The 13,908-nt window shown below is 47.7% G+C and overlaps 2 long non-coding RNA genes across 5 annotated transcripts; one reads left to right on the top strand and one right to left on the bottom strand.

The window, feature by feature from the left end:
- Positions 1-76: 76 nt before the first annotated feature.
- Positions 77-2,307, bottom strand: LOC138849229 (uncharacterized). Its single transcript, XR_011387688.1, has 2 exons — positions 2,110-2,307; positions 77-1,792 (listed from the first exon to the last, which is right to left on the bottom strand). It is a non-coding gene; the product is annotated as an uncharacterized LOC138849229 (long non-coding RNA).
- Positions 2,285-10,126, top strand: LOC138849228 (uncharacterized). Of its 4 annotated transcripts, none has more exons than XR_016233008.1 (3): positions 2,302-2,688; positions 5,953-6,491; positions 8,732-9,874. It is a non-coding gene; the product is annotated as an uncharacterized LOC138849228 (long non-coding RNA). The 4 variants fall into 4 exon arrangements; XR_011387687.1 differs by having other exon boundaries at positions 2,331-2,688; positions 5,962-6,491; positions 8,732-10,126; XR_016233009.1 differs by lacking the exon at positions 5,953-6,491 and having other exon boundaries at positions 2,285-2,688; positions 8,732-10,126.
- The last annotated feature ends 3,782 nt before the right edge of the window (positions 10,127-13,908 follow it).

Genomic DNA, 13,908 nt, shown 5'->3' with positions numbered 1-13,908 from the left:
GGCCAGCTCCGCCCACTCCCCTGCCCCGCCCCCATCTAGCCACGCCTCTCACCGACTACTGACTGTCCCCTGGCTTTTTTTTTTTTTTCAAGTAACAAATTTAATGTGCAAAAAATAATCTTCTTTCCAATTATTGAAAGATAAATTTCCAAACAATTGTATGAAAATAGCCAATACGCTGAACAAAGAAAAATACAAAAAGGTAGGTAAATATAATTACATCCTCCAAACCCAAGAGAGCAAGAGACCATCATTATAAGCCAAATCATCCTTGCAGCTAGTTCTTCCAGGTTACCAAAATGCATAAAATAAAAACCTCTACTTTTTATGACTTACAGAAGAAAGAAAACAAAACTCCAATAAGAAAGCTAACAAGTTTTATGGGAAATTGGACCATACTTATAACTTTAAATTTTTCAAGGATTATACTATTATATATATAGGAAATACCTATTGGTTTTCATAGCAAATGAATTTTGACTTTTGAAGCTTAAAAGACCGTGTGATATTTAGACTTTATATCAGATGTAGAAACCAAGAGGAAAGATAATACTCAAAGGGACCCATAGGACTTTAACCTGACCCTAAGTAAACAGTCAATTTTAAGACAAATTAGTTCAAGAATGAAAATATTTTCGTTTAGAATTAAATATAATAAACAAAATTATCATGATTAGGATTTGACAAAAGTTCGGGTAAAAGTTACTTCATATTTGTCTCCCTCATAGATAATATTGGTCACTTAATAATCAATGGATATGCTTATTTTTGAATGAGGATGATGTACTTTCAGGAAAAATACTTATTAATAAGTTTATCATTACTGCCAGGAATTGATAAAACTAGTGTCCAGGGTGTGATATTGTGTCATATCATTATTCAATAAATGACAATTGATTTTTTTGCTATAAAGTATCCTCAGGAAGATGGAAACTAAGCAGAAAGTTATTTCTCTATCCACTATATGATACATACATCTCCTAACTATATCACAAATACAACATTAATATATTTACATACATACTGGGCCAAAATGAATTTACTCTGCTTAAAAAACTTTTCACTGGGAAAACAATAGACATCACAAAATAAAAAGCAAGGCCCTCAAGAAAAGATGGTAACAATTCAAATAGCTGAATACTATTTGCTTTTTCTTAACATTTCTGACACTGGGAAAAAGGAAGAATAGTTGTTTGTAAAGAGACGTGTTTCTATTTCAGAAATATCTGCTAGGAAAAGCCAAGCTACCTAAAAATCCTAGTTCTGTATATGGGCAAATGGCTAATGTTTTTGTCAATGGTAACTTCTCCTATACCTAAATGTTCCTCCTTATGACAAAGCAGAGAGCAGTACTTCAGTCAGGGGGAATTTTCCATGAGTGTACTACTACTTAAACCTTTAGAACAAAAATGAGCAACTTGATTACAGAATATTTGAGGCCTTTCCTCACCCCCTGATTACACAGATTTGAAAACTACTCAAACGTATCAGTTATAACATCTCCCCGACTACTGACTGTCCCCTGACTTTGCACCTAAAAGCGTTCTCTGGCCCAGGGGCTTGTCCTGGTCTTTGAGCTGAAGGTGACTTGCTGGGTTGGACTCAGCTTCCGCGCATACCAGCCTGGGCACATACTCCATGCCTGGGTCTTCTCATCTCTCAGGTGGGAATGCGGGTGGAAGTGCCTCTGACTGTGCGGCTCTGTGAAGTTTAGTGTGTCTCTCTAAGCCCGGGTGTTACATCCATTTGCCTGGAACCAACGTGAATTTTGTATTTTAACAGGAAGTAGAATCTGAAAAAAAAATGGTAAAACTATGAAAAAAAAATCGGCTCTGCTGTTTCCTCCGTGCACCCCCAGGACGAGCTGCACCCCACTCAGGACGACGGCTATGACTCTCCCTCCCGGGGAGCAGTGCCATGTGTCACCCACGGACCAAGGGGCCACCACCCTGAGGGCCCGCAGTGTGTTGGGAGAGGTGGCACTCGCCATGGGCGGCCACAGTACCCGTGGGCTGAGAGTTAGGGGCCCACGGAGCATGGGGAGTGCAGCCCGTGGGTGTGGGTGTGGGTGAACTGGTCCCGAGCGCGGGGCCTGGCACAGCACCCCACCCTGTGTGCGTCAGTTTCTGTTATCCCATCCGAGGGTGCCGGGGCCCTGGGGCTGGTCTCGCTGTAGAGCTCCACGCTGCCGACTGCAGGACTGGGAAAGTGAAACTGCCCTTCAGTTTCTGTTCTCAGAAAGTGAAACCGCTCTGCAGCCCCGGTGGAGAGGGCTTCCCAGGCTGCCCCACCCAGTTAGTTCCTCCCAAAGCCACAGCACCCAGGAGGCCACACAGAGAGGGCGGCACTTCTCTTCCAAAGAATGGCCGAGTGGTTTTTACTCGTCTCCAGGATTTGTGTAATATGCACAGTTAAGATTAGGAAAAGAAAGAGCTAGAACTGGGGAGGGCGTTGTGGTGCAGTGAGTAAAGCTGCCACCTGTGACGCTCGTGCCCCATACGGGCACTGGGTCGTGTCCTGCCGCTCCGCTTCCAGTTCAGCCCCCTGCCAATGGTCTGGGAAAAGCAGTGCAGGATGGTCCGAGTACTGGGGCCCCTGCACCCATGTGGGAGACCTGAAGGAAGCTCCTGACTGCTGACTTTGGCCTGGCCCAGCACTGGACATTGCAACCATCTGGGGAGTTAACTGGTAAATGGAAGATTCTCTCTCTCTCTCTCTCTCTCTCTCTCTCTCTCTCCCTCTATGTTACTCTGACTTTCAAATAAATAAATACATTTTTTAGAAAAGTAATAAAATTACTCTATTAAAAAAGAGAAAGAAATAGCTAGAGTCATGGAAACAGGTGAGGAAGGCTGTACTTGAAAGTTTTGAACAACGACCTGGGAGAGCAGACAGGATTTTGTGCCGCTGGCTTTAAATGCTTCACATAAAGAGGATGCCTTCCACCTGCGAGCTGAGTTCCGTGGGACTGATGCATGTGCAGAACCAGCAACAAGAAAGAAGAGCACAGGGGTAGGACCAGGACGCAGCCTAGGCGAGGGCGCACCCATTCTTCCCAAAGGCGCCTTGGACCTTGTGAGAATCCCGCGAGATGCTAGCCTCGGACGCCGATGATGATCGCGCTTGAGTGTTGGGTGACTTGCTCAGGACGCACTCGCTGCGCGAGTCCAGTCATCCTCCGTCACTTGCGTTTTCACTCTGCAGCTGCCTGAGAACCTCTGCAAGCCTTCTCCTAACGGTTGGTCGTGAGAAACCCGCGTTTCCAGATCTGATGATCGCAGTCGGGCTCCAGCGAAGCAGCTGCAGCTCCTGGGGGTTCTTGCTCTTGTGTGGGCACGAGGTTCACCTGGGAGCTTGTTAACGTGCAGAGGGCCCAGCACCTCCCTGAACCAGCAGATGGGATGGCATCCATGAATCGGCTTGGATAGCCACTGGGTTTTGGTGTCGGTGCTTCCTGGACCACTCTTGAAGTATCACCAGTTATGAGAGCCACGCACTAACAGGGGAGGGCTCTAAGGGAACCGAAAGGGAGCCAACGTGTCTGAGGTGTGTTCGCTCATCCTGGATCGGAAGTGCTGCAGCCAGGACTCGAATCAGTACCCATATGCCGGCTCTGCAGGCTGTGGCTTTAACCCACTGTGCCACAGCACCTGCCCCTATGCTATATTTTAAAATCCATTTCTTTTCCTTTCTCCCTTAGTTTGAAGATGGGCTTGGATAGCTTGCACAATTAACCACTTGGAAAGCAGCCAAGACACTAACCAGTGCCAATATGGGGTGCTAGTGTTGCAGCTTTACCTGCTCTGCCACAGTGCCAGCCTAAAGCTATTTGGGGCCAGCGTTGTGGTACAGTGGGTTAAGCCACCACCTCCAATGCCAGCATCATATGGGTACCAGTTTGGGTCCCAGCTGCTCCACTTCTGGTCCAGCTCCCTACTAATGTGACTCATGGGCAGCAGAAGATGGCCCAAGTTCTTGGGCCCCTGCCACCCACATGGGAGATGGGACTGAGTTCCTGACTGCTACCTTCAGCCTGGCCCAGCCGTAGCTGATGCAGCCCATTTAGGGAGTGGGCTAGCAGATGGAAGGATGGAAGATCCTCTTTCAAACAAATAAACACATTTAAAAAAAAAAAAACTTAATGCTTTTCCCTCCTTCTCCCACCCCCAAAAATAACAATTGGAGTTTTTGAACCAAATAAATTCATTCAAAAACTTACATGGTGGGCCGGGCTGTGGCACAGTAGGCTGGCCTCCACCTGCAGTGCCATTGTCCCATATAGGCACTGGTTCATGTTCTGGCTGCTTCTTCTCTGATCCAGCTTTCTGCTTGTGACATGGGAAAGCAGTGGAAGACAGCCCAAGTGCTTGGGTCCCTGTGCCCGTGTGGGAGACTTGGAGGAGACTCCTGGCTCCTGGCTTCAGATCAGTACAGCTCCGCTCCGGCTGTTGCAGCCTTTTGGGGAGTGAACCAGCGAATAGAAAACCTCTCTCTGTCTCTGTCTCTGCCTCTGCCTCTGCCTTTCAAATAAATAAATAAATCTTAAAAAAAAAAAAAGAAGCAGCTAACAGTTTTTTTTTTTAAGTTAAAAGAAAATCCTAGAGTACTTCTCAAATACTAAGACCCTACCCTGTTTGTTTATCCAATTAAGGCATCACCCCTACCTCATAAAAGAGGCTGAGAATGTCTCTTTGCCAGGGACCACACTTGAGGTCCTTCTTTCTCTTTTTCTCTCTCTCGTGGCTGACACTGGCCCATGCGTGACTGGTATCTCCCCGTGTGGGGTAGCCCACACTCACGGGTGAGTGTATGCTTACTGCCTCACTTTTAAATAAACCCTGTTCTCATCTATACATGGTACTATCCCTCTGCTTAGGGATAGTACCTCTGTGGGGACAAGGCCCTGGATAAAAATGAAAGTGCACAGGCACATATCATGAATATTGTACATGCGGAAAGAAGCCAACATGAGTGGTATAAAGGATGCATGGCTGGTGCCCCGCAGTGCAGAAGCAGCACTAGGTGTGTAACCACACCCACTACATCTTCTTTTTCCTTCTTTTCAGGTTTATTTATTTGCTGTGGGATGCCTGCACTGCAGGCAGCAGCTTTACCGTCTATGCCACAGTGCCAGCCCCACTTTTCCTTTTTTTCTAAGATTTTCTTATTTGGGGGAGGCAGGAAGCAAGGGAATATAATTATGTTCTTGGAGTTGTATCTACAAATCACTCTGACTTTTTTTAAAAAAAGATTTATTTATTTATTTGAAAGGCAGAGTTACAGAGGCAGGGGCAGAGAGAAAGAGAGAGGTCTTCTATCCAATGGTTCACTCCCCAAATGGCCACAAAAGCCAGAGCTGGGACGATCTGAAGCAAGGAACCAGGGACTTCTTCCAGGTCTCCCACATGGATGCAGGGGCCCAAGGACTTGGGCCATCTTATACTGCTTTCCCAGGCCATAGCAGAGAGCCCGAGAGGAAGTGGAGCAGCCAGGACTCAAACTGGAGCCCATATGGGATGCTGGCACTGCAGGTGGTAGCTTTACCCGTTGCGCCACAGCGCTGGCCCCTAAACATTTTTTAAAGATATATTCATTTATTTGAAAGGCAGAGTTACAGTGAGAGAGAAAACCAAGTGAAAGAGTAAGAGATCAATATTCTGTCCACTGGTTCATTCCCCACAGGACTGCACTGGCCAAGGCTGGGCTAGGCCGAACCCAGGATCCTGGAACTCTGCCTGGGCCTCCGATATGGGTGGCAGGGCCCAAGTACTCAGGTCAGCTTTTGCTTCTTTCCCAGGCTCAGTGCAGGGAGCTGAATTGGAAGTAGAGCGGCCAGGACTTGAATGGGCACTCATGTGATACATAACCTGCTCTGCCAGGAAGCCAGCCCGTTCCTTTTCCTGCTCACACTCTAATGAACAAAAACTAACTACTGACTTTGTGGCTAATTAGTCTGTTTAGTTTAACAGATAAACAACACTTCTTTGAAAATTTCTGAAACCGGCAAAGGAATCTGCCTGTCTGGTCCATAAACCAGTGGATTAGATTTATGACCTCAGGATGGAAGCGTTATGGGGGCACCGAGAGAAGAAGGTGGCCTTGGTTCTTGGCCCACATAGAAGACTTTCCATGCGGACAGGACAGTGAGCAAAGCATAATTCACTTAAGTCAGAAACCTCCTGCTGCAGCGTCGGGAGAGGGCTCCCAGAGGGAAGATGAAAACCTGTCAAGGTGGGTCTTACAAAGCACAATTACAGGTGAGCAGACCGGCAGCCAACCAAAGGGCAGGGACGAAACTCATCAGAAGGCAGAACTGTGGTCCTGTCTAGCTGCTCAAGACGGAACAAAGAAGCCATCAGAAGGTTGGGACTGGGAGAGTCTTCCTGTTCTCAGGATAAAACTGGAAACGCAGAAGGGTGGGGTCCTGGCTGTCCTCTTTTATGATGAAGCTGCACACTCAGAGGAGCACTAAAAGGCAGCTTCTGGGAGCGGCAAGTATCTGGTCCACTCTTTATATATATATGAATTGCATATAATTAAATATATATTTATAAATATATAATTTAATGTGTTATGTGTTATATTTATATGTATAATTAAATATATATATATATATACTTATTTTTTGAAAGGCAGAGTTACAGAGAGAGGCAGAGACAGAGAGAGAGAGGTCTTCCATCTGATGGTTCACTCCCCAAATGGCTGCAACAGCCAGAGCTGGGCCATTCCGAAGCCAGGAGCCAGGAGCTTCTTCCAGGTCTCCCACATAGTGCAGGGGCCCAAGCACTTGGGCCATCTTCTACTGCTTTCCCAGGCCATAGCAGAGAGCTGGATTGGAAGTGGAGCAGCCGGGACTTGGACCGGTACCCATATGGGATGCCAGCACTGCAGGCGACGGCTTTACCCGCTATACCACAGCACTGAACCTTCTCTACTCTTAAAGGGACTTCCCCTTTTCTGATTCCAACAGGGATCTGACCCAAGTGCCAATCATTATGGCCTGGCCTGAGGCCAAGGTACTGCTGGCCCTGCTCCTTTTAAAAGTCCTGTTACAGAGCCGGCGCTGTGGTGCAGTGGGTTACAGCCCTGGTCTGAAGAGCCGGCATCCCATATGGGCGCCGGTTCTAGTCTTGACTGCTCCTCTTCTGATCCAGCTCTCTGCTATGGACTGGGAAAGCAGCAGAAGATGGTCCAAGTCCTTGGGCCCCTGCACCCACCTGGGAGACCCAAAGGAAGCTCCTGGCTCCTGGCTTTGGATCGGCTCAGCTCCAGTCATTATGGCCATCTGGGGAGTGAACCAGCAGATGGAAGACCTGTCTCTCTGTAACTCTGTCTTTGAAATAAATAAAATAAATCTTTAATAAAAAAAAAAGTCCTGTTACAAAAACAAAGGAAAACAAAAATAAAAAAAAGTCCTCTTACTAGATTGCAATTCGGGTAGAACATAGTTGGGATAAAGAAATTTGCCTTCCCCTAGTAATTCTGTTCCCTTGCGTCAGCTTGCATTGGTTTGGAGCAGAGAGCAGTCCAGAACTAATTTTGAGCAGTAACACATACCACTATTCAAAAAAAAAAAAAAAAAAAAAAAAAAAGGCGGGAGGGGAGTGTGGGAAGGGTTGAGGTGTGGAGAGGTGGAGAAAAAGCATGTGCAGGGACCAGTGCTCTCAAACAGCGGGTAAAGCCACTGCCTGCTGTGCTGGCATCCTTATGGGCACCGGTTCAAGACCCGGCTGCTCTGCTTCCGATCCAGCTCTCTGCTAGGGCCTGGGAAAGTAGTAGAAAATGGCCCAGGCCCTTGGGCCCTTGCACCCATATGAGCAACCTGGAAAACGTTCCTGGCTCCTGGATTCAGAATGGCACAGCTCTGGCCGTTGCAGCCATCTGGGGAGTGAACCAGCGGATGGAAGACCTCTCTCTCTCTCTCTCTCTCTCTCTCTCTCTCTAACTCTGACTTTCAAGTAAAATAAATAAATCTTTTAAAAAAAGAGAGAAAAAGCATGTGCAAAAAAGTTCAGTAATCTTATTGGTTATGTTGGTGTTGCTGTTTTAAGAATGTTTTGTGGGGTCAGCCCTGCGGTGTAGTGGGATAAGTCGCCATCTGCGGCGCCGGCATCCCATTTGGGCACCGGTTCCTGTCCTGGCTGCTCCACTTCCAATCCAGCTCCCTACTCAAATGCTTGATTCCTGGCTCCTGGCCTTGGCCTGGCCCAATCTTGGTTATTGCAGCCATTTGGGGAGTGAACCAGTGGATGGAAGCCCCCCCCCCATTGTAACTCTTCTAAATAAATAAATAAATCTTTTAAAATTTTATTTATTTATTTATTGACAGACAGAGTTAGACAATGAGAGAGAGAGAGAGACAGTGAAAAAGGTCTTCCTTTTTCCGTTGGTTCGCTCCCCCAAGTGGCTGCTACGGCCGGCGCGCTGCGCCAATCCGAAGCCAGGAGCCAGGTGCTTCTCCTGGTCTCCCATGGGGTGCAGGGCCCAAGCACTTGGGCCATCCTCCACTGCCTTCCCGGGCCACAGCAGAGAGCTGGCTGGAATAGGAGTAACTGGGACAGAATCTGGCGCCCCAACCGGGACTAGAACCCGGGGTGCCGGCGCCGCAGGTGGAGGATTAGCCTAGTGAGCCACAGCGCCTGCCAATAAATATTTTTTTAAATAATGTTTTGGATACAAAGTGGACTAGACTAGTGAATAATTATGTGCTACTATACTTTATCATCCCTAGCATCCTCCAGAGCCACAGTTCTCAGTGGGAAACAGTACGTCGCAGGTCAAGTAAATACTGAGCGATCTTGAATGTGAGCTGGAGACGACGGAGGGGGCTTTCTGTTTCAACTGCTCCCCTCCCCCGCGATGCTCAAATCAGACAAGCTCGAGTCTACTTATGAGACTCAGTGGGGGAAAAGTCCATATCGAGTTTGCTGGGAATTGGAAGTATCACTATTGTTATGTAAAGCAATAACGCCACCTCCTTAGGTTTCAACACCGACCCCAGCACTATTTCCCTTCGAGAACAGGATAACTTTGAGCCAAAGCTCCTCCTCAGCCAACTGGTTTGGATTGTTAGGATCCAAGATGGCTGCCAAGCGACCTCAAGCCGACCTCAAGTCATTAGCATCTCATGTCCTTGCTAAAGGCACTCCCACCTGCACAGTGATGGTTGACAATCACCATGACAACCCGCAGAGGAGCACATCAAGGAACAGAGAGACGGTGGCTTCCTGACTCCGAGCTTTATGCAACCCGTTTTCCAGAAGATCCGTGGGTATTCCTCCCACCCTGGAGCATCTGCCCCCTTCCCAGCAGTTGTCCCCCGCCTGTGACGCCGCCGCCCTCAGAGGGTTGAGGAGTTGACTGGGAGCCCCGCTCCTGCTCGACAGCACTGGAGCAGTTGCTGCCCCGCTTCGGTTTCATCAGTCACCTTGTGACGCTAAGCTGACAAAAGACCCAATTTGGGGGTCCCTCACCCCTCAGGAAAGGGATAACACTGAATTCATGGGGCATTTTCTCTATGAAAAATACGCATTTTTAAAAAATCTCGGGCTGGCGCCATGGCTCGCTAGGCTAATCCTCCACCTTGCGGCGCCGGCACACCAGGTTCTAGTCCCGGTCAGGGCACGGGATTCTGTCCCGGTTGCCCCTCTTCCAGGCCAGCTCTCTGCTGTGGCCAGGGAGTGCAGTGGAGGATGGCCCAAGTGCTTGGGTCCTGCACCCCATGGGAGACCAGGAGAAGCACCTGGCTCCTGCCTTCGGATCAGCACGGTGCGGCAGCCATTGGAGGGTGAGCCAACGGCAAAGGAAGACCTTTCTCTCTGTCTCTCTCTCTCTCACTGTCCACTCTGCCTGTCAAAAAAAAAAAAAAAAAAAAAAAAACCTCTACTGTGTGAAAAGAGCTAGAGACAATGACCAAGGACTAGCAGCAGTGAGGACCGTGGACGTGACACACTGCTGCCCAGCAGGAAGACCCAGGCCTCGAGATGGCTGATTTCACACGTGCACACACCAGAGAGTGAGAGTGAGAGGTTGCACTGCTGTGTATCAGCGGGCAGCCAGTTTGAGCCAAGAGTTTGGTAGTCTTGTCAAAAGACAAAATTTTAATAAATTGACTTTAATGCTCTAATTGACTCATATTTGTGATCTATGAATAAGGCAGTGTCTCATCTAAAAATACAGAGGCACGCCCCTGGGTGTGGCAGAGCAGTGGGTTTTAGTGAAGTAACTTTAGAAAAAGGAGGAAACAGAAAATACAGAAAGCAGATTAGCATCGGTTCGGTTATTCAGCTAGGGACTTCCTGACCATGCCAGCTAACACTGGCCTTTTGGGGGCACTTGGCTGTCATCTCTCTCCAGACTTCTCAGCAGGTCAGATAACTTAGTTTTGGCTTGGGGACATGAAACTCTAGCACGAGTGACTCCATTTCACCAAGTCCAAGAGCCTGGTGCAAACCAGTGGCCTCCCATGCTTTCCTCTTAATAGGCTGAGTAGTGTCCCCAAAGATATTCCCATCCTAATCCTTGGAATTTGGGAATTGAATGTTTCTTTAAGTAGGACAAAGGGACTTTGCAGATGTGACTAATTATAGGACTTTTTTCATTTTTTAAAGATTAATTTATTTGAAAGAGTTACAGTGAAAGAGGGAGAGACAGAGAGGAGAGAGATCTTCTATCTGCTGGTTCACTCCCAAGTGGCCACAATGACCAGGTCTGGGCCAGGCCAGAACCAGGAGTCAGGAGCTTCATTCGGGTCTCCCACATGGGTGGCAGGGGACCAAGCATGTGGGCTATCCTCCACTGCTTTCTCAGGCGCGTTAGCAGGGAGCCGGATCAGAAGTGGAGCAGCGCCCATGTGGGATGCCAGCACTGCAGACAGAAGTTTAACCTGCTGTGCCACCGTGCCAGCCCCTAATTACAGGATTCTGAGATGAGGCGATCACCCTCGTCCAGATAAGCCAGCCCCAGGTGTGATCACAAGTATCTTTATAAGACAGTCACAGGGCGGTGTAGTCACAGAAAGCTGTTTAAACCCTTTGAGCAAACAGTGGCTGGCCTGGCAAGTGGAGGTGGGGCCATGAGCCACGGAATGCAAGGAATGCATTTCTAGAGGTCGGAAGGCACAGAAGCTCTATCCTAAAGCTCTCAAAGCCTGCAGACAACTTGGTTCAGCCCAGGGACTCTCCTTCCAGACTCCTGTCCTCCAGAACTGGTACAGAATCTACAGCTGTCGTTTTAAGCCACTGAATTTGTGGTCATCTGTTATGGCAGCAGTAGGAACAGACAACAGACAATATGTGTTTGCCTTCTTGACCTATGGTCAGACTTCATAGTAGGCCTCATTAGCGGTCATTTCCATTGGGATCACATCACAGGGAGGAATAAAGGTTGTGTCTCTGCCAGGCAGGAAGATATCCTAAGCATGATGGTATGGGAAAGTTTAAACACCATTCTAATCACTACCATAACCAAGTAAGAACACGTAGTAGGTAAGGTGAGGGTCAGTGGAGAGATAATGTAACTATATATAGGTCAAAAGCTAAGACATTTTGCAATTAGCAGAGTTAATCTCTTTGGGCCATCTTCTGTTGCAAAAGACAAATAGTAGTCATGGCTTCAGAAGTCCACAGTGGCGTTGTGGAATAGCAGGTAGAGCAGCCACGTGGGACATCAGCATCCCATAGGGGCGCTGCTTCAAGTCCCGGCTGCTCCACTTCTGATCCAGCTCCCTGCTAATGTGCCTGGGAAAGCAGCAGAAGATGGCGCAAGCAGTTGGGCACTGTACCCACATGGGAGACCCAGATGAAGCTCCTGGCTCTTGGCTCTTGTCTAGCTCAGCCTTGGCTATTTTGGCCATTTGGGGAGTGAATCAGCGGATGGAGAATCTCTATGTCTCTCTCTCTCTCTCTCTGCCTTTCAAATAAGTAAAATAAATCTTAAAAAAAAAAAAAAGGTTCAAGGGTCAAGTCAGGCGCATACTGGAGGCATTAGGAGGTGGTGTCTGGGCAGGGCTTAACTGAACATTCAAAGGGGGTGGGGTTTGGAGCAGGCTTGAATATAACCAGTTCTTTGCCCATTTTTGGAAATCTTGGACATGTCATGGTGCCAGGTGCATGTTAGGAGTGGCAGTGTTGCCATAGTAATTTTATTATAATGACTTTATGATGAGCTAAAGGTCACTGCCCTGACCCAGCTGGCAGCACCTTGGGATTTTTTAGCTGATGCCGGTTCTAAGCTGCAAAACCGCGGAAGCTTCAGTTTTCCACTGCACAGAAAGGGGGGTGCTGGGGGATGCAGGGGAGCCTGTGGGAGGTGCTGGTTCCTTCAGCTCGTCCTTGCTAGCTACCTCCCTGCCAACTGCAGTAAGAAATGTTTGATAGACTTTCCATGGAGACTGTAGGGAGTCCTTTAACTGATGTCTTTTCAAATAGACCCAATCTCCAGGGCTCAGACCGTGGTGTTTGATGTGTTCATCTCCGGGGAGCGCACTGGAACTTAGCTGTTTTGATTGCAAGCTAATGACTTTGGATTTTCTTCCTCGTTAGTTACAGTCTGGGGCAGCACAAGTCGCTAGACTGCCTGTGGGAAGAGACACCCGGGTACCTTAATGCCTTTTTTTGGGTGTAGTTAGTTCTTCATCAAGCCCTTTTATGAAGCCAGAATTTAGAAGAGTATCACTTTTATGATTTTCAAAGTGTTGTGGGGGATTTTAAAGTTTAAAATGTGGGTTGAAGTTCTTTTCAAGACAAATATAGCAGCCGGCGCTGTGGCATAGTGGGTAAAGCCACCGCCTGCAGTGCCAGCATCTTATATGGGCGCTGGTTCAAGTCCTGGCTGCTCCACTTCCGATCCAGCTCTCTGCTATGGCCTGGGAAAGCAGTAGAAGGTGGACCTAGTGCTCCTCGCTTCAGCCTTGCCTAGCTCTGGCCATTGTGGCCATTTGGAGAACGAACCAGCAGGTGGAAGATCTCTCTCTGCCTTTCCCTCTCTCTGTAACTCTGCCTTTAAAATGAAATTAAATAGATCTCAAAACAATGAATTGGAAGCTTTGTCTCAAAAATTCCAATCCAGTCTCAAAAAATCCAATCCAAGACCCACTAGAATTTGCGAAACAATTTCAAGTTACTCTTAGGATTTATGACCCTGGGTACTCTGACCTACACCAGTCAGTTCAATGATTGGCATTGGAGGGTAAATCAGAAGGATGAAACCCCTGGATGATTCGGATAAAATGGACCCCAACCCCCTGAATGCTTACACAGAACCTGGGGATCAACTGTTTTTTCTAGAGTCTTGGACGGAGCTAAGCTACAACAGTGTAAGCTAAGATCCAAAGAAATTATTCCTAATTTTTCTATTTGTCTTTTTTTAAAGATTTATTTATTTATGTGAAAGGCAGAGTTACAGAGAGGCAGAGAGAGAGAGAGACAGAGAGGTCTTCCATCGACTTGCTCACTCTCCAGATGGCCGCAATGACCGGAGCTGTGCCAATTCGAAACCAGGAGCTTCTTCCAGGTCTCCCACATGGGTACAGGGGCCCAAGTGATATCGGAATTGACCCCTTAAAATTACATTGAAATGTGGCCCCTTAGAGTTCCCCAGAAGTCCCATCTGGGGTGCCGCATGTTATTGGAATTTGGGGTGCCATACGATGTCACCATATGCTTATTAATAAATCCCCAATATTAATAAGCCCAAGTGGTTCTTGCCTAATATTTAGAGAATTCTAAATACCAGCAAAAATGAATGAGGCAGCATGGTACATTTTAGGCTTTTATTTAGTGCGAAAGATGCATATGAGAGTGAGAGCTTTATCTAAGAGAGAGGGGTAAATCTGGGTTCATACCGAGTACCCAGAACCAGCCACGTGGGAGAGCATTAGGCCCTGGAGGCGCAGAGCTAAAGCCAGCC

This window comes from Oryctolagus cuniculus, chromosome 4 (genome assembly GCF_051225735.1).
Source record: "Oryctolagus cuniculus isolate XC-2025 breed Fujian yellow rabbit chromosome 4, ASM5122573v1, whole genome shotgun sequence".
Taxonomy (NCBI): Eukaryota; Metazoa; Chordata; class Mammalia; order Lagomorpha; family Leporidae; genus Oryctolagus; species Oryctolagus cuniculus.
Note: the sequence above shows the minus strand (reverse complement) of the source record. Positions and strands in the feature narration are given on the sequence as shown.